At 42.8% G+C, this 19,480-nt stretch overlaps 1 long non-coding RNA gene across 2 annotated transcripts in view; it reads left to right on the plus strand.

The window, feature by feature from the left end:
* LOC144323362 (uncharacterized) overlaps positions 1–19,480 on the plus strand; it is a 65,225-nt gene that overhangs the window by 30,601 nt on the left and 15,144 nt on the right. The window contains exons 2-3 of one of the 2 annotated variants that reach the window (XR_013388772.1): positions 9,065–9,180; positions 11,903–12,975. This is a non-coding gene — a long non-coding RNA (uncharacterized LOC144323362). Of the gene's footprint in view, positions 1–9,064; positions 9,181–11,902; positions 12,976–19,480 lie in introns of those variants that run through there. The other variant, XR_013388771.1, reaches the window with a different exon arrangement.

The raw sequence follows: 19,480 nt of genomic DNA on the forward strand, positions 1-19,480 counted from the left end.
TCTGAAAGGGAAGTTTATAGCAATACAGATCTACCTCAAGAAACAAGAAAAATCTCAAATAAACAACCTAACCTTACTCTAAAAGGAGCTCAGAAAAGAAAAACAAACAAAACCCCAAGTGAGCAGAAGGAAGGAAATAATAAAGATTAGAGCAGAAATAAATGACACAGAAACTAAAAAAACAAAACAAAACAAAAAACTCCCCAAAAACCAAAAAAAAAAAAAAAAAAAATCACTGAAACTAGGGGCTGTTATTTGAAAAGATCAGAAAAACTGATAAAACTTTAGCCAGACTCATAAAAAAAAGACATACCCACACAGAGAGCTCAAATAAACAAAATCAGAAATGAAAGAGAAGTAACAAGTAGCACCACAGAAATACAAAGAATTGTTAGAGAATATTATGAAAAACCATATGCTAAGAACCTAGAAGAAATAGATATTCTTAGAAACATATAATCTCCCAAAACTGAATCAGAAAGAAATAGAAAATTTGATCAGACTGATTACCAGCAATGAAATTGAATCAGTAATAAGAAAATTCCCCAAAAATAAAAGTCCAGAACCAGATGGCTTCACAGGTGAATTCTACCAAACATTTAAAGAAGAATATGTATTCTTCTCAAATTAGTCTCAAAAATAGAAGTGGAAGGAAAGCTTCCAGATTCATTCTGTGAGGCTAGCATTACTTTGATACCAAAGACAGATAAAGACATTACAAAAAAAAAAATAGAACTACAGACCAATATCTCTGATGAACATAGACACAAAAATCCTCAACAAAATAGTAGCAAACCAAGCTCAATTAATACCTAAAAAAATTATTTGCCACAGTCTAGTGGGATTTATTTTTGGGATGCAAGTGGGTTTGATATGTGCAAATCAATCAATGTGATACATCACATCACCAAGAGAAAGGATAAAAACCATATGATCATTTCTTTTTTTTAAATTTAAAACTATATGATCATTTCAATAGATGCAGAAAACCATTTGACAGAATACTACATCCATTCATGATAAAAACCCTCAACAAAGTAGGTTTAGAGGGAAGATGCCTCAACATAGTATCTTATTTTTTCGCTCTCACCACTTTAATTCAGTATAGTTCTAGAAGTCCTAGCCACAGAAATCAGACAGGAAAAAAAGCCATCCTTACCAAATTGGTAAGGAAGAAATAAAACCTTTACTATTTGCAGATGACATGTTACTATACCTAAAAACCCTAAATAGTCCACCAAAAAAACTACCAAAACTGATAAATGAATTCAATAAAGTTGCGAGATACAAAATATACAGAAATCCATTGCATTTCTATACATTATTAAGGAAATAGCAGAAAGAGAATTTAAGAAAAAAGTCCCATTTACAATTGCACCAAAAATAATACCTAGGAATCAACCAAGAAAGTGAAAGACCTGTATTCTGAGAACTACAAAACATTGATGAAAGAAATGGAAGATGAAAAAACCAATGGAAAGATAGTCCATGTTCATGGATTGGGAGAATATTGTTAAAATGTCTACACAACATAAAGCAATCTATAGATTTAAGGTAATCCCTGTCAAAACACCAATAGCATTTTTCGTAGAACTAGAACAAATAACCTTAAATTTGCATGGAACTGCAAAAGACCCTGGATAGCCAAAGCAATCTCAGAAAAAAAGGGGTGGGGCAAAAAACTGGAGGTATCACAATCACCGACTTCATGATATACTATACTATATACTATATACTATAAAACTGTAGTAATCCAAACAGTATGGCACTAGCCAAAAATAGATACATATATCAATGGAACAGAAGAGAGCCGAGAAATCAATTCATGATTGTACGGTCAATTAATCTTTGATAGGGACACCTGGGGCCCCAGTGGTTGGGCATCTGCCTTTGGCTCAGGTCGTGATCCCGGGACCCTGGGATTGAGTTCCACTTCGGGCTCCCTTCAGGGAGCCTGCTTCTCCCTCTGCCTGTGTCTCTGCCTCTGTGTGTCTCTCATGATTAAATAAAATCTTTTAAAAAATTAATCTTTTATAAAGGAGTCATAAATGAGAAGGGGGGAAAGACCATCTCTTCAACAAATGGTGTTGGGAAAACTGGACAGCCAGATGCAGAAGAATGAAACTGGACCACTTTCTTACATCACACACAAAAATAAACTTGCAATGGATTAAGGGCCTAATTGTGAGACCTGAAAAGTCCTGATAAAAATCCTGAAGAGGGCACAGGCAGTAATCTCTTTGACATTGGCTGGAGCAGCATTTTTCTAGATATGTCTCCTGAGGCAAGGGAAACAAAAGCAAACATAAACTATTCAGACTATGTCAAAATAAAAAGCTTCTGCATAGCAAAGGAAAAAAAATCAATAAAACTAAAAGACAACCTATACTGAATGGGAGAAGATATTTGCAAATGACATATCAGATAAAGGGTTAGTATAAAAAGTATATAAAGAACTTCTAGAACTCAACACATATATACACACAAATCCAATTTTAAAATGGGCAGAAGACATGAACAGACATTTCTCCAACGGAGACATACTGATGGCCAACAGACGCATGAAGAGAGGCACAACATCACTGATCAGGGAAATGCAAATCAAAACTGCCATGAGATATTACCTCACACCTGTCAGAGTGGCTAAAATCAAAATGACACAAAGCAACAAGTGTTGGCAAGGACGTGGAGGAAAAGGAATCCTCCCACGCTGTTGGTGGGAATGCAAAGTGGTGCAGCAACTGTAGAAAACAGTATGGGGGTTCCTCAAAAAATTAAAGGTAAAATTACCACATGATCCAGTAATTCCACTGCTGAGTATTTACCCAAAGAATATGAGGACACTAAGTCAAAAAGATACATGCCCCTCTATATTTATTGCAGCATTGTTAACAATAGCCAGATTATGAAAGTAGCCTAAGGATCCGTCCATAGATGAACTGATAAATAAGATGTGGTGCACATACAATGGATATTTGCTCAGTCATAACAGATGAAATCTTGCCATTTGCAACAACATGGGCAGATCTAGAGGGATAATGCTAAATGAAGAAGTCAGAGAAAGACAATATATGATTTCACTCATGTAGAATTTAAGAAACAAAACAAAGAAAAAAGGGACAAACCAAAAAACAGACTTTTAACCATAGAGAGGAAACTGATGGTTACCACTGGGGAGGTGGGTGGGGGGATGAATGAAATAGGTGGAGGAGAATAAAAGTGTACTTTCATGATGAGCAGTAATTAATGTATAGAATTGTTGAAACGCTGTATTATACACCTGCAACTAATGCAACACTGTTCATTATACTGGAATTAAAGTTTTGTTGTTTTTTTTAAAGAATAAAAAAACTAATTTGGAGGTACCATTTTTTCTCAAACGAGCAAAGATCTTAAAAGGGCTTGCCATATTTAGTATTTGTGAGTGTTTGATTTAAAAATGCACTCTAATGAAGGTAGTGAGGTTGAAAATGAGGACAAGCTTTCTGAGAGGAGAGGCAATTTGGCATATGTATCAGAAAAAAAGAGTATTATTTGGTCTAGCAAAGTTTGTTCATAGGAATTTATTGTAAGGAATAATTAGCCTAGTGAGCAAGGATGGATGTACAAGGAGTTCACTGCAGCCGTATTTATGAGCAAAGAATATCTATTTCTATAGATAAGTTAAAGCACATTCATAGTCTGCAGTATACTGCCCCTTTTAAAAATAGTGACCTTGGTCTATTCGGTTTTCATCTAACAACATCCAAAATGCAGAAAAATGTCAAATTAAATTTGTCATTTCGTTTGTGAAAGGAAAAAAATGGATATAAAATCATATACATTAAAAGGCTAATAATTGTGGTTAGTTATCTCCAGTGGTGGGATTTAGAATGATTTTTAATTTTTTTCTCTTTCCCCCTTCCGGCATTGCCTACATTTTGTACATTGATTACTTGTTGCTCTGAAAATAAAAATGGTTATTGCCATTCTGAAACATGAAATTTTTATTACTCTGCAACGGTGAGGCACAGATTAGGAAAATAAGAGGATTTCCTTCTCTGACAAATAACTGAGTTCTTTATTACTCTAGTAAACGTGGCCCCCGTCTAAAAAGCTAAATTCAAAGTGAGGGGGAGTGGGATTCATGAGGAAGAAAAAGCAGCTTAAAAAAAAAAATCTGGAATCTGCAGAAATAGTAGATCTTTATAAAAGGGATTTGGAGAAAAGGGGGAATTAACCTTCGCTGGGTTTAATCGCTGCCCCGAATCACTGAGTCATCGGAGGACAAACCTGGACGGCTAAACGGTTCTCCCTGCAGCAGGTAGAGAAACAAGGGGACCTGCAGAGCCACCCTCCAGCAATTTCTGAAGGGAATTGCGAATCCTTGTTCCTGAATCTGTGGAACAGGATCTCGGCCAACTCCTTCCCTTTTTTGACGAACCAAAAATGAACTCCTTATGTGAAAGCTGGAGCATGGCCAACACACCCAGGGCTCGAGGCTGTCAGCCAGCTGTTGGCAGCTCACACTAATTTTCTTTTCTCTTAAATGGTGCAGAAATATGTTGCTTTACATACACCGGCAAAAATGATTTGAAGGACCTCATTTGCAAATAACCCCAAACCTCCTGAAATGAGCTTTAAGATTGGATGGGTGTTTACCCACTTGTTCTGTTGTGCTAAGCTGTATGGGGAAGGGAAGTGGGAGGTGGAAGGGGGTTCCCCCTCAGATTCCCCTGGAAGGGACAGGATGGGAACACTAGCAGGGAACCCATCTCCTCTGGTACTCTCTCACCATTGGCCAAACTCTCCAAAGGCTTACCGCCTCTCAGGGTGCTTGAAGGGGGTGCCTGCGGCCCGGTGACACCACCAGTTTGTTGCAGGGGGCAAGCTAGTGGGCCCTCCACGCCCTGAAGGGGAGGTCACCCTCCCATCCGAGGCCCTTAAAGAATTGCTTTTGATGCCTACACCCTCCTGTGAGTGGCCGAGGAGACCCTTCCTTGTACAAATTTGGATTAAATTAATGTATTAGCTCACTTCGGGGCTGAGTCTTAAACCATCCAGTAGGCCAAATTTTAGTTTACTCAGTGGGGGAACTTCCAGGTACCAATGAAAAGGGTAGTTTCCTGTACTTAGAATATATCATAAAAATATATTTTAGGAAGTAGAATATTCGGGGGGAGGGAAGTATTACCTTTATTCTCTATCTTCTAGTTTCATTAGGAGGTGGTACAGTCCACTGGTTAAGGGCAGAGGCCCTGGGGGACACCTGGGTGGCTCAGCGGTTGAGCTTCTGCCTTTGCCCTAGGTCGTGCCCCTGGGGTACGAGTCCCACATCAGGAGTCCCACATCAGGCTCCCTGCATGGAGCCTACTTCTCCCTCTGCCTGGGTCTCTGCCTCTGTCTCTCATGAACAAATAAGTAAAATCTTAAAAAAAAAAAAAAAGGGCCAGAAGTCTTGGAGTCTGTTTCTTCATCCATAAAAGAATATTTACTCCCCTGGCTGGTCATAAAAAAAATGAAATAAAATAATGTTTTGCGAGTACACACTGCTGGCTTGGCACAGGCCAATTAACGGAGGCCAGCAAGAAATACCACCATCACCCCTGCAGGGTCACAATCCCCTTAGCAAGCATCTCTGCAGAACTCTTAGGTATTTGGGAGAGGCTGGCCTCAGAAACCTTTTTTTGTACATTGTTTCAAAATATTCTTCCATTAGCACCACTGCTTGCTGGGGTGCAGGGGTCAATTTGTCTGCCCCACCCCTGGGTCCACTGACACACCCAGCTGGGCCTTTCCCTTCTGGAACCAGTGCCCTGGGTCACTCTGAGAGTCCAGCCCCAAGCACTGTTGGACACAGCACTGTCCACGCGGCCCATGGCTCGGGTCAGGGGAGGATCACAGGGGTGACTGAGGTGTGTGGACCTGTCAGGGTAGGGCAGAGACCAGTGGGAGGCCGGGGGGTGGTACAGGGCACAGGTGGCCTGCAGGGATTCTCAACCCCCCCCCCCCCGCAAATCTGTGTGGTTGCACCAATGCCCTGATCTGCCCTTGGGTGGAAATGCAACCTCGGAAAGCTGACCCTTCCTTTCCCTCAGTCGTCTAGTCACAGCAACACGAATTATTCTGCAAAGTAGGTGCTTCTGCCCACTAAGGGAAAGGTCAGGAAGTGCCGGAAAAAAAGAAAACACGATGATTAATATTTCAAGATCTTATCTTCCACACTGCAGTGAAAGCCTTTTCTTACTTCTGTGTAGCTGCTGGGAAGGCAAGAGGAAAAAAAAAATCGAGATAATTGGGGGTGTGGGGCCTCCCTGGGGATTTCTCTGGATGATGGTATTTTATTTACCTCTGCACTTTTTTTTTTTAGTTTTTTGTTTGTTTGTTTGTTGTTTTTAAGGAACCTCTATTTCCAACATGGGGCTCGAACTTACAACCCGGACATCAGAGGTCGGAGGCTCTCCTGAGGAAACCAGCCAGGCCTCCTGAAGGATGTTAACTTAGGAAACCAAAGAATGGCAGCGAGGCTCTAGGGGTGGGGATGGTGGGGATAGGGGTGGCCACTGTGGCACTCCTCCCTGCTCTTCCTGTTCAGGGCTCCCAGAAAACTTAAGGCTCAGCACTCTGGTTCTCTTCCTCCCTGAAGCCTCCCCCCCCCCCCCCCCGGCCTGGCAGGACCAGGAGAGCACAGGGGCAGAGCAGGAACCCTTTTGAGCAAGACCATGTCTGTTAGCAGAGGCAGGGCCGGCATACAGAGCCGGGGCTAAGAACCGTTCTGCTTGAGGACTGGGCTTGCCTCCAGTTTTTCTCTGATTCTCAGATTAAAGTGAAATTTTCCAGGAAGCCTTGATCAGGGAGGAATCCTTCCCCTGGATCTACAAGTTCTCTGTATGCAGCAGGAAAATCCCACCCCATGACCATCTGTGGGCAGCGTCTGCTCCACTCACCCGCCTTCTCCTGGATAAAGGAGAGCAAGAGCGTCCTCAGCAGAAAGGACCCCTGAATATATATAGTGTGGTTTTCACAGGCTTATTGATAAAGTGTATACAGGGATGTGGGATATCTAAGTGTATTAAACTCTTATTAAATGACATAAAAGGAATTTGGGACTATACAGTTACCCTGAGCAAGTAACTTAGCCTCTTCATGTCTGTTTTCTTATCTAAGCAATGAAGGGTCATGCAATTTTTTTATATCCATTCTGGCATGAATGCTATTCTTTTAAGAAATATCTGAAGTAGTTAAATACTTTATATTGGGTGTTATGAACAAATTTTTTCCATTAAAAAAAAAAAAAGCTCCATCTGACAAAATTGAGCCGTTAGGGTATTTATGTCTTGTTCGTTTTCTAGGTGGTGGTGAATGTATCTGGTAAAGGTTAGACCTACCTGACTCACTGTTTGGGTGCCTGGAAATATTATTTACAATTAAATTTCAGAACGTTGAATCCCTACAATGTGGTCACTGGGATGAAATATTAAGTGAGGCTTGAGGGTCAGACCTCAGGAATGATGCGATGGTAGCAGAGAGAAGGACACTCTTCTTTACTGAGGGATGGAGTACCAACGAGGTCTCTAAAGAGAACACTGAGCAGCAATATAATCCACAAGACTGGTCAGAAACTTTTGCACAACCAAGACTTTCCAAAGCGTGGGGACTGAATGAGCACCACTCACCCACAATGGCAGCCATCATACTCCCTTCCCAACCCCTCCTTCAGGGTTATTTCTGTAGACAGGCAACCACTGTGGTTGGAACAGGAATGGGAGGGAGCCAGGGAAGGATGCTTTGGTGCCTTTGAAGTGAATACTTAAAAAAAAAAAAAGTTACTGAAAGAGAAGTCATTATTTGGTTTGACTTATTTTTCTTATTCAGCAAGATGTGCCAAGAGGATCTACTACCCACTTTCCTAAGTCACTCGGAGCTGAAAGACCGATTGGTGGTAAAGAGCTAGAGCTCGGCTTGCCTCCTCTGTGTGCCAGACACCGGTGTGCCTTTGCTGGCCCGATCTGAAGATACCCGTCAGAGGGCAGCCCCATCCTATTTAGAAAACATGCAGGCATAGGCCTCACGAGCTCGGACGTCAGGAGGCCTTGGCAGTAGTGACATCTGTGTTCATGGGTTCTATGCTGTTGATGGGGCTTTACTGGTCCAGTTAATCTCTCTAGGCTTCTGGGTGCCAGGGAACCAGCAGCATTCTTCCTTCTGCATCTACACACAAACATTTCTTTCCTTATCCCAGAGTACCCTGAAGAACAATACCACCTCATGCCCATGCTCATTTCAGACACAGAAAGAATTTTTATATCCATCTTGGAGTCTAACCTCATTGCAAAATTCCACTCAGGCTTTCTTCATCCCCATCTTTGGCCTTGTGTGTCACTGGGCCTATAGGAATCACTTTACATCATCCCCATGACATAGCTTCCTGTCTTGACTGCTGAATCCAGGGCTCTTTCCATTTTCTGGCTTTGAGGATTTTTCTACTAACCTTGTCAAAATTTTTAAGAAGTCCCATCTCAAAATTTAAAACCCTATCCTGGCAACTGTTTTAAAGCTTTTGATGGGAGTCACTAATAAAATGTTGAAGACATTCCAACCATCATCGTCACCAAAGATAATAAATACCTCCAGATTGTATATGAATTGTATTTTACCTGCAGGGGGCTTATCACATAGCATACAACTATCGACAACAATTTATTTAGCCTAACAAATTAGTGCCAAACAATCGGGATTAAACACTCTCACTGTGGCCCTGAGTAGAGGAAGAGTAGGAGAGCATCCTACCTCTACTTACAGTCCATACATGTGAATGTCAATGGCAGAGTTTCTTAGGCTAAGATTACCAAGCGGAAGCAGTAAAAGCTTAATCCCTTGAAATAAAAATAATGTCCATTGCCAACTTAGAGAAATGGCATAGCCCCTCTTTTATTAAAACTCAAGTTTCAGGATATAAAGTCTGGTGTAATAGTTATGTCTCTTGTGAATCTCATTCTTCCCTTCAAGATAGATGGGAGCCCATTAAAAGCAGATTACAACGAACTGGTATTTTTCTTTTTTTATATCGCATCCCTTCCCATAGGAACAATGTGTCTTTGCGGCCATCTGCGTAACTCAGGGCAAGTTATCCTTCCAACAAACCCACAGCTCCCTCCTCTGAGAGGGTAAGAGCCACAGGAACCCATCTTTGGAGATCTGGTGAGCATTATATATTTATTTGTGTTTTCACTTGAATAGAATGTATGATTTAAGCACAACTAAGCACACTGTAAATTAATTTAAATAGGCCAGTTGTAGAATAGGATTTTCTCAGATTATCAAATTTGTGTTTACTTCCTGCTGGTGCCTAGAATTATTAACTAGCTCTAAGGCTCACACATAGGCATTTATTCCAAGGCTTCTGTTCACTTTAACAAAGTATACACAGTTCTGTATTCTCTCTCCTCTTGCAGGCTTTTCATCACTTGGTATGGAAATCCTGTGGAAGAGAAATTCACAGACCAAAAAAGCATAGAAAAGTTTTTTTTTTTTTCCTTTTTAAATATCAGGAAGGAGAGGGGGAAATTCCTGAACCTAAATGGCAGGGTCTAAAAGTCAGAGTGGAGTTTCCAAGGTCTATTTATAGTGGTTTAATCCAATCATGGGAATTCGAGATGGTGTACTTGTCATGAGTGGCTGAAAAATGAAAGAAAATCTTTTTCCCACATGGAAGACTGGAAGGTAAATCTAATGTGAGAAATATACCTTCATTTTTCCCTGACTCAAATTAATCACCTCTCTCTTCCATTCTGACCGTCCTTTATCAATTTAATAATATGGGGGAACCAGGAGCTACTCTTCTCGATTTATCTCTAAATGCACTCTTAATTTTTACTTCAGAATCTATTTTTCATTCATGAATTTTCATGAACTTTTTTTTTGGTAGCAATGAGATCATCAGGTGGTTGCTGTCAATAAGTAGAATAAGATATCCAGAAAGCGTCTGAAGGGGTGTCCCCAAGTAGCCAGAGGTATCTACAAAGGGGCAGGTGACTGTCACAGAACTATTTTATTTGTACTTCTCCCCCTTCAGGCTAACAAGCTCTATCTACTTTCTCCCCACTATGAAGAAGGATTTCTGCCCCCCTTTGGGCTACCTGCTTGCATAAGACAGTGTGGGTTGGCACTTGAGACCAAAGAGAACCACGGCTGATGGAAAGCAAGTCTAGTTTTTTTTGGGGGGGGGGCAGGGAATGAATGTTTTTTGTCACCTATGAAATTCCTCTTCTGTGTCCTCTTTACCTCCTTGCACTTGTGGGTGCCCTGAAAGGTGATGCCATCGTCTGTCACCTGCCCAAAGTTAGGCAAGACTCTAAAAGGGTCTTTAAGGTTCAAAGGACTTTTTCTGTAGAGGTAGCAGCCATTTTAATCAGGGAGGGGGAAGTTTTTGAAATGGGTCTGTTTCTTAAGAACTTTTATTGGCAGTTTGCCTAGAAGCTGGTCTTTCCTGCCCCCACACCATGGGGTAGCCCCTCCTGGGAAGCAGAACTGAAACAATAACACACAGAGCATTACTGATGGCCCGAGGCTGTGGTTATTGGAGCCTGGGTCCATTACTCCATAGTCGGTGAGGTCATTCGTTTGGTAGTCGTTTGGGCAAGCTTGTGGTCTTAAAGGACCCGAAGACCTTAGACTTAGTTTAGGGGAGCAGGTGCCAAAGAAAAATCGCTACCTTGGGAAATAGATGCAAAAAAGGAACACGGTTAGGGGCACGGATTAGTGAGCACACCTTATAAGGTTAGGGTTGCCCAGGATAAAGGGAGCCCCCTGAGCCTAAGTGAAAGCTCTCAAGGACCAAGTGCAGATTAAAACAAAGAGAGTCACTGATTTCCATAACTAGCCGGAGGTGTTTCTCCAGCCCAGCAGTACAATTCAGGTGGGATTTGCAAATACAAAGGCTGAGAGATGGAAAATTTATAGAAGCAGAAACACCCAAGCCAGGTAGCATAGAAACTCCGCTGCGTGCAGGGCTGGTGTGAGAAAGGCCATACCTTTCTGGAAGGTGGGGTGAGGGTGTTTGAAGGAACCACTGATCCCTGAAGACCAACATGCTGCAGAGGATAGCAACGTGTGGGTGATGCTGATTTCTTTTTTTTTTTTTTAAAGACTTTATTTATTCATGAGAGACACACAGAGAGAGGCAGAGACACAGGCAGAGGGAGAAGCAGGCTCCATGCAGGGAGCCCAATGGGGGATTCAATCCCGGGTCTCCGGGATCACGCCCTAGGCCAAAGGTGGCACTAAACCACGAAGCCACCCGGGCTGCCCTGTATGGGAGATGCTAATGCTAGTGTTACATGCAGGGGACTGGTTTGCATGTCTAGACTGGTCTGTACAGTCTACAGCTGTAGCCCGGAGATGGCAAATACATCTCACAGCACCCCCCCACCACGTTCGGAGCCCTCGGTGAGCAGAGGCTCACAATCATACCACTTGCAGCCAGGAGAATGGTCTCAGAGCCATGCTCTACACAGGAATCAGACTGATCAGGGTTGGGGTGAGCGGGGAGATCTATCTGCAGGCTCTGCAAGTGGTTTTTGGTCTTCTCAATGTGTTTGTTTGCAAGTGATAAAATAAGAAAGCTCTATTCAGAGTTAAAATAGAAACTCCTTAACCGGGCATCAGGTTACTTCATTCCTGGACAAAGTTTGGCAGCAGCCCCAGGCTGCATTGCCATGGTATCTGCACTCACGCAAATGGCACCGAAATGGGACTATCCTGGCAAGAGTGAGTTGGGATCACCTGGTGTGCAGAGACAGAAGGAGGCAGAGAGACACTTGAAGCCTGGGGAATGGGTGAGATACACAGGGTTTTGGGTTTATTTCCCCCAGTCACTGCAATTCTGACTGCTGCCTCCTTGCTTTCTGTGATTTCACCCCAGAACTAGCTTCTCTTTTCTTTGGAGGATATACTAGAATCTAGCGCCAGCCATCCACGGCTGATGCTGACTCCGGGACCCGTGAGCTCCTTTTGGATCCTGAATGACAGCAGGAATGTACTTAACTTCGTCATATGACTTGTGTTGTCGTGGAACTTGTCTCAAGTTACTCCAGTGAGAAAAGGGACAAGATATCCTTATGTGAGCACCTGAGAGCAAATGTGGGACATGGCTGTACCCTGAGGTCCTAAGATGGCATCCTGAGTGATGGAAGACTACACCCTCTCTAGCTCATCTGCTTCCTCCTCTTTTCTCTTTTGACAGACCGTAATATGGCTCTGAAAGCTACCTTATATATGGAAACAATTTAGTGTCTTTTTCCCTTTACTTGATTTAGAAGTTGAAGGTTACAGTTTATCAGTTGGGAGGCCTAGCGACTTTCCCTCACCTCACCTTTGAGTCGGTAAAGATCCCAACACTGGCTAAATTGATAGAAAATTTACCAAGCTGTCCCAGGAAGCTTCATTAATTGCTTTGGTTTGCACCCTTCCCCTATCTTTTTTCCCTTTTTTTTTTTTTTTAAGTTTCTTGGTACCTTTTCTGTTTTCAGTCTAAGAAACTGAAATACTAATCTTCATATAAATGTGTGCAAGGTGTTCACAGTCTATGAATTATTTACCTTCACGCCCCAGACATCAGCCTCATGGGCCACAGTCTTGCATGCTCGTAACAATAACAGGGGTCAAGATTCAATTCTTGAGTGGGAAAGAATACTAGCCAGTTAGGGAGGAAAGAAGTACCCTGCACATATGTTTTTTGGGTTAACCCAACAGCCATTGCTGCCATTTAGAAAGCATCTGCTCTGTGCTCCCATCCCACTTAGGGGAAGAGGGTATACTTTGAACTCTTATAACAGCTTGATACAAATTGACATTGTTTTCCTAATAATATAGGGAAGAACAGTTAGCCTGTAAGAATTTAATTAGCTTGTTCAAGTTCACACTGCTAGAAAATGGCAAAGAATGCATGCTCCCAGAATCCCCGACTTACAGCTACACGAATAAATTTGGCTTTGATCAACGGATCTTATTAATGACTGTTACTTCCCCTGCTCCCCCCAACCCCCTAGTTTACAAAGCTCTATCACATACATTGTTTCCTCTCATTCAAGCCTCATAACAATTCTGTGAGTAGGTCGTTGTAATGCCCCGCACAGATGAAAAAACTAAGGCCCAAAGTCATGAAACGATGAAAGCCAAGTCAATGGGGCATTTGTGAATATAGTCTGGCTGAGGACTGACATTCCATTTCAGAAGGCGAAGCTAATTGGGCAGGCTCCTCTCCAGAGAGTTTTGACTTATCAGATATGAACAAAGTAAGTTTAATAACCTTCCTGACCGGGAGAAGATTCAGTGAGGACAGAGGAAATCCCGGGCCAAAGGAGGGCAAGGATTGCTGCTGTTACTGGTCTGGGTCACTACCCCCTGTAGCCTGTAGGCTGGCATGTGTGTGTGCGGATGTCACTGCGGCTGCCTATGAGGGTCTGAAAGGTGCTGAGGTCCTTCTTATCCCATCAAGGCAAGCAAAGGCAATTTTCTCAGTGGGTTATTGCCAGGACCAGAGTGTACATCTTGTGGTCTCAAATTCTGTGCTGGAGAGAGGCCCATAATCCTTTCCTGGAGCCAAATTGGACTTTGCCAAGAGCTTCCAGACATTTAAGCTAGAGCCTTCACCTACACATGACCCAGCACATCTTTCCAGTTGTCTTCCCCCAGGCCTCACAGTCTCTGAATTCACGCATGGCACTCTGCTTACCTCCAGATTCTGCACTGTGACAGAAGTAAAGCCTCTAATGACTCAGGGCCTGCAGGCTGCAATCACCCTGCAGACCTGCCTGTGGGCCAATGAGAAAAATGTTAGAGGTGGCTTTTAATAGATCTAAAGAAACAGGCCACACCTGAGCTAGCCCATGGCACATGTGCCCACTGTGCTTTTTCCTTTTGGGTATTACTGATTCTGGGCAAGCTCTTCAGATCTCTGGGCCATACTTGTTCCTCTCTATAATATCACAAGAACGGACCCACATCACAGAAAATATCCACAAATCTGCATTTATGTCAAGGGCCCAAGGAGTCGAAGTAGTGTTGCTCTTGGGCTGTGCTAAAATAGACAAGTGTAGTACTCCTTTCCCTGCCTCTGGCCCTTCACTGCTACGCTGTATGGTTGTTTAAGAAATTGGCTCTTGGGGCACCTGGGTGGCTCCGTGGTTGAGCATCTGCCTTTGACTCAGGTTGTGATCCCAGTGTCCTGGGATCGAGTCCTGCTTTGGGCTCCCCGTGGGGAGCCTGCTTCTCCCTCAGCCTGTGTCTCTGCCTCTCTCTGGCCTCATGAATAAATAAGGAAAATAAAGGAAAGGAAAAAGAAAAAAGGGAAGAGGAGAAAAGAAGAGAAAAGAAAAGAAAATTGGCTTCTGGTGATGTCCTTAAAGCCAGAGGTATTGTCTGTGCTGCCTCTCAGAGGCATTTTTCCACTTGATAGGCCTGTGGTCGGAGGGAGAGGACAGGCTGGGTGTGTCAGCTCGGGTGTTATTGTTAGTACAGTCTGTGTCAGCACGGCTGCAAGTCAGCTTGTTTGTCACATGTCCCTGAGCCTCACTGCGAAACCACTGGGATAATAGCCCTAATCCAGCCCCACAGAGAAAGCTGGAACCCTCGGGGGGTTGAGCGCCTTTTCTCTGTCTCTCTCTCACTGCAACTAGGCATTTACATCCCAAGTCAGCCTTTACCAAAACACATTCTATTTTTTTAGAAAGGAAAAAGGCACACGTGAAGGGTTAAACACCAGTGAACCATTGGGAACTTGTTGAGAGACTTTTTTTTCCTTCCGTGCCCCTAACATATTTTAGAGTTTTGGAAAACCTAGAAATGAAATAGCCTAAAAAAAGCCAGTTTCTATGCTCCCAAATCATCTTTGAATCTTCAAAAAAAAAAAAAAATGTGTGTGTGTGTGTGTAATCTTCAAGGGAGAAGGAGAATATATATACCACTGCTGACTTCCTATTTCTAAAGATAGTATCCTAATATCTATAAATCAAACTCACTACTTTGACTTTATATAGCAAAAGAGTTTTGAAACACTGCAGTTCTGAGCCTCTCTGCAACCCCCTTTTCTCATCATTTTTAGCTCTCCTAACATGTGGAGACCTTCGGAATCCTCAGCTGGGACCTTTTTTTTTTTTCCTCTTTTCCTCGAGGCCGGATTCAGTTTACTTCTAGCCTATCTGTATGGTAGAAGTAGAATTTACCAAATAAAGGGATCAAAAGACCTCTTTCGGGAGGATTGCTTCATTTATTGAAGAAAGAGCTTCTTCATCACATTTTAAACCATTTCAATATCATTTGTTCGAAGGCAAAAGATTAGTGAATGCGTTGCAAAGGAGAACTTCAGATATGAAGTTTTTGTTTTTTTGAGCTTACTTGAGAATGCCAAAACTTCTTTTAAAATTCTATAATTTCCCCCTAATTCACACGAGGCTTCCCTCCATTTATTCCAAATGGGTGAGATTTTGTGGAGCATGGAAAATGGGACACTCGTGGTAGGAGCATTCCCAGCTAGGGTGCAGTGTTGGCTAGCTCTGTGGGGTAGCCAGATGGCATAGAAGATGAAGACCCCGCATCCCTGAGCTCATTCATTCGGTCCATAAATATTTCTAGCACCATGAGGCACTGTGCTATGTGGAGAGAATAGAATACCTACCGTACACATTGCCTGGACTTGGCCTCACAGCACTTATAGTCAAATAGAGAAGAGAGACATTGTCTTCCAATACATGTTTGAGGAGTGTTAGCAACTGAATCGTGTCCCACCAATTTTCATGTGGAAGTCTTAAAGCCCAATTGACTGTTTTTTGAGCTAAGTCCTTTAAGGAGGTGATTGAAGCTGAATGAAGACATAAGAGTAGGGTCCTAACCCTGCAGGACTGATGTCCTCCTAAGAAGGGGGGCAGCAGAGCATCCTCCACACTCACACACAGAGGAAAGGCCATGCAAGGACATGGTGAGAAGGCAGCCAGCCACCTGTAAGCCAAGGAGAGAGTCCTAACTGGAAACCAGCAGTGATAGCACCTTGATATCGGATGGGTAGCCTCCAGAACTGGGAGAAAATAAACTTCTGTTGCTTCAGCCTCCTCATCTGTAGTATTGTTAAGGCAGCCCAAGCAGACTAACTCAACAGGGGAAGCGTGGAGCTCTTTGGAAGCATCTTGCAGGAGACCTGAGGCCAGATCCAGAGCAGTGGCATCTGAGCGGAGACCCAGAAGAGCAGCAGGAGTTGGAGAGGAGAGGTAAAGAGGGGACATGTTTTATGTGGAGGTTTAGTCACAGGTGAAGCCACAGAGGTAAGGAGAGCATGGCTGGGAGATGGGAGACAAAAGAAAAGGAAGTCCAGTAACTTGGAGCATAGAGGGCAAGGGTGTGGGTTCTAGAAGAGATGAAATTCTGTAGATGCAGAAAGACTTTAGAGCAGGACTTATCACAAGGGTTCAACATAATCCAAGTCCTTTTTACTCAAGATCCTTTCTTTCCCCTTGAGCTTCTGTATCAACCATTCTGGATCTCCTCCTACCTCCTTGGTTACTGAGTCTCTTTGCCCCCTACTCAAACTCTAAATGTTAGAGTTCCCCAAGACTCAGTTCTGAGCTATTTTCTCTGCTCTTTTTCCATTCCTTCCAATGGAATTTCATCTAGTCACATGGCTCTAAATGACATCTACGTGCCTAGGACCTCCAAATTTCTATCTCCTACCCTTATGTCTATTTTCAAATATAGATTCACACGTGCATTTGTTTCCTTGATATCTCCCTTCAGCTGTTCAACAGGCAATTCCAACACAATATCCAATTAGATAGGATATTATTAAGGGCATCTGGATAGCTCAGTGGTTGAGTGTCTGCCTTTGGCTCTGGTTGTGATCCCAGGATTGTGAATCCTGGGATTGAGTCCTGCATCAGGCTTCTCACAGGAAGCCCGCTTCTCCCCTCAGCCTGTGTCTTTGCCTTTCTACGTGTGTTTCTCATGAATAAATAAAATCTTCCAAAAAAAAAAAAGGATATTATTAGCTATGAACAACAGAAGACTCCAATTTAAGCAGTTTAAATAGCAAGGAATTTTTAGGGTATGGTTCCTGACCTGGGTGGGTCATAGAATTGGTACTGTATGGGAGAGGAAAACTTTTCTTGTACCTGCTTATGTTGAGTGCCTGAGTCCTACAAATTAAATTGACCAAAGGCAGATTAACAGAGGAAAACATTTATTTACACATCTAATACACATCTATTATTTACACATCTAGATACATATATGCAGGAGTGCTCAATGATGAGTTACTTAAAGAGGTGGGTAGATTTAGGGCTTATATGCCTAAATTAGTAGGGGAAAGAGAGGGGAGAAAAGGCTTCTACAGGGAAATTTTTTTAAGGAATGAAATGAAATTTTAGGAGAAAAGGAGATACAGAAGTTTGTGATGCTTGTCTATAGTGGTATGTGTGTTTTCATGTGTTTCAAGGCCATAAAATTGCCCTGGAGAGAGGATTTACATTAGGTTTACTCTTGGTCTCTGTCCTGGGAACAGAACCACCCCAACAAGGGAATTTATGGTAGACTGATTTCCCAGGAATTTCTGCTTTTAGTCAGATAAGGAAAGCACCACAAAGCTGCCTTTCTGCCTCTGTTGAATTTAAAATGTCTTCAGTTTAAAATAATACTTACACCAAAATGGTATATTTTGGGGTGGCATGTCCTGATCTCTGTCAGTTGTCAAAGTTATACAAAGAGGTCAATCCAGTATTCTGAATTGGGTCTGAATTAGATCTTAGGTTAATTCTAGAATTGTGAGTCGCCGTAGGGCCAAGGTTAATATAGTTCTTTGCTATATACCTAGCCACTTTTATCATTCTATTAGCATATGATTTGAATTCAAGTCAAGAGATCCATTTGATGTACCAGAGTGCCTACCCTGGCCTTCCCCCTATGGCTTTGCTCTTTCCTTCCATTCCGCTTGAGCTCATCCTAAGACTTGCTTTAGCCCATGGAATGTTAGCAAATGTACCACAACCGGAGGCTTAAAAACTTCTTATATGTGGGAGTTTGCTTTTTTCCTCTTCTCAACCCCTATAATTACCATGAGAATGAACCCAGACTAGCCTGCTGGAGGATGAGGTAGAGAGAGCAGAGGGGAGTGTTCCTAGCTCAGGCCGTCCTAGACCAGCCAGCCCCCTGATTAACCAACCAACCACAGATGCCTGTGTATGCCAAGCTAAGATCAGTTAAGTCAAGCCCCAGGCAGAACTCCCCAACCAATCTGTAGACTCGTCCTATGTGACAAGTACGAGCTATTTTAAGCCACTAGCAGTAGGGGTGGCTTATTACATAACAATCGCTAACTCCTATGTGTGGAAAAGACCTCACCTTTTTTAATAGGGAAGGTGAGGAGACACCTTAAGAGTGAAGATTGTAGGAGGAGGGTTCCCTTAAGCTACATATTCCAAGTCTAGCAATTTTCACCCCCAGATTTCCTGAGATAGGAGATTTCTAAACTGGGCATTCTTCCCATAGAACATGTTGCCATGGCCCTCACAGAGTAGTTCTTTGATATATAAAATTATATCATTGTAAATTTTTTACCTCTGTGTGGGGAAGACCGTGTAGGGCAGTGTGGAAGAAGGCTGGCCACTGGATAGAGAAATATGGAAGCTATTAAAAGAGGCAGCACAAGGCTATCCCATTAGCACCAGGGATGGGATCTTTAAATGGGAGCAATCATGGCAGTGCATGGAATGATTCCTGCAGAGAGGTGTTTCCAGCAAGTTCTTTGGCATTCACTTTTCTCTCCTCTTTAAATCCTGAGGTTATGGGCAAGCCTCCAGCCAGAGCTTCACACAATGGCTGGTCACTCCTCCCAGACCACAGCGGTGTGGTGCTCTTCATTTGCCAAAGAATTTCCACCAACCCCTAATTACCCACTAAGCTTTACCCTCTCTTTCCTCTACTATGTCCTTGAAGATGCTATCAAACTTTAATATCCAACTTGGTGTCCTTGGGTGTTTCTTTGTAGAAGGCCTGATGACATCGTTTATACACCTCTTGACACACATTAATGTCAGACAGAGGCAGAAACCACCGTACATTCCCAATAGGCTTGATGCAGCGCTCATCGGTTGAGTGGCTGCAGCATGGTGGGAAGGTGCTCACTGACCCAAGGATCTGCCAGGCTGGCTCTCAGGGCATGAGGATGAGGCTAGTTCTCAGAGTATGAGAGAAAGCAAATGCTAATGTAATGCAATATAGTAATTTATGAGGCGGCTATTTCCAAGAGTAGTAGCGCAAAGACAAATGTAGCTTACCAGTTAAGCACATAGACTTTGGAATCAGACAGACCTGGATGCAAATTAGGGTTTGTGATGCACTGGTACCATCACTGTGGGCCAACTACTTAACCAGGACACCACTGTGCAATGAATAGAATAATGCCCATCTCCTAGGGATGTTGTAAGGGTTAAGTGAGATATGCCATGTACAATCCCCA

Source organism: Canis aureus, chromosome 11 (genome assembly GCF_053574225.1).
Source record: "Canis aureus isolate CA01 chromosome 11, VMU_Caureus_v.1.0, whole genome shotgun sequence".
NCBI classification, from domain to species: domain Eukaryota; kingdom Metazoa; phylum Chordata; class Mammalia; order Carnivora; family Canidae; genus Canis; species Canis aureus.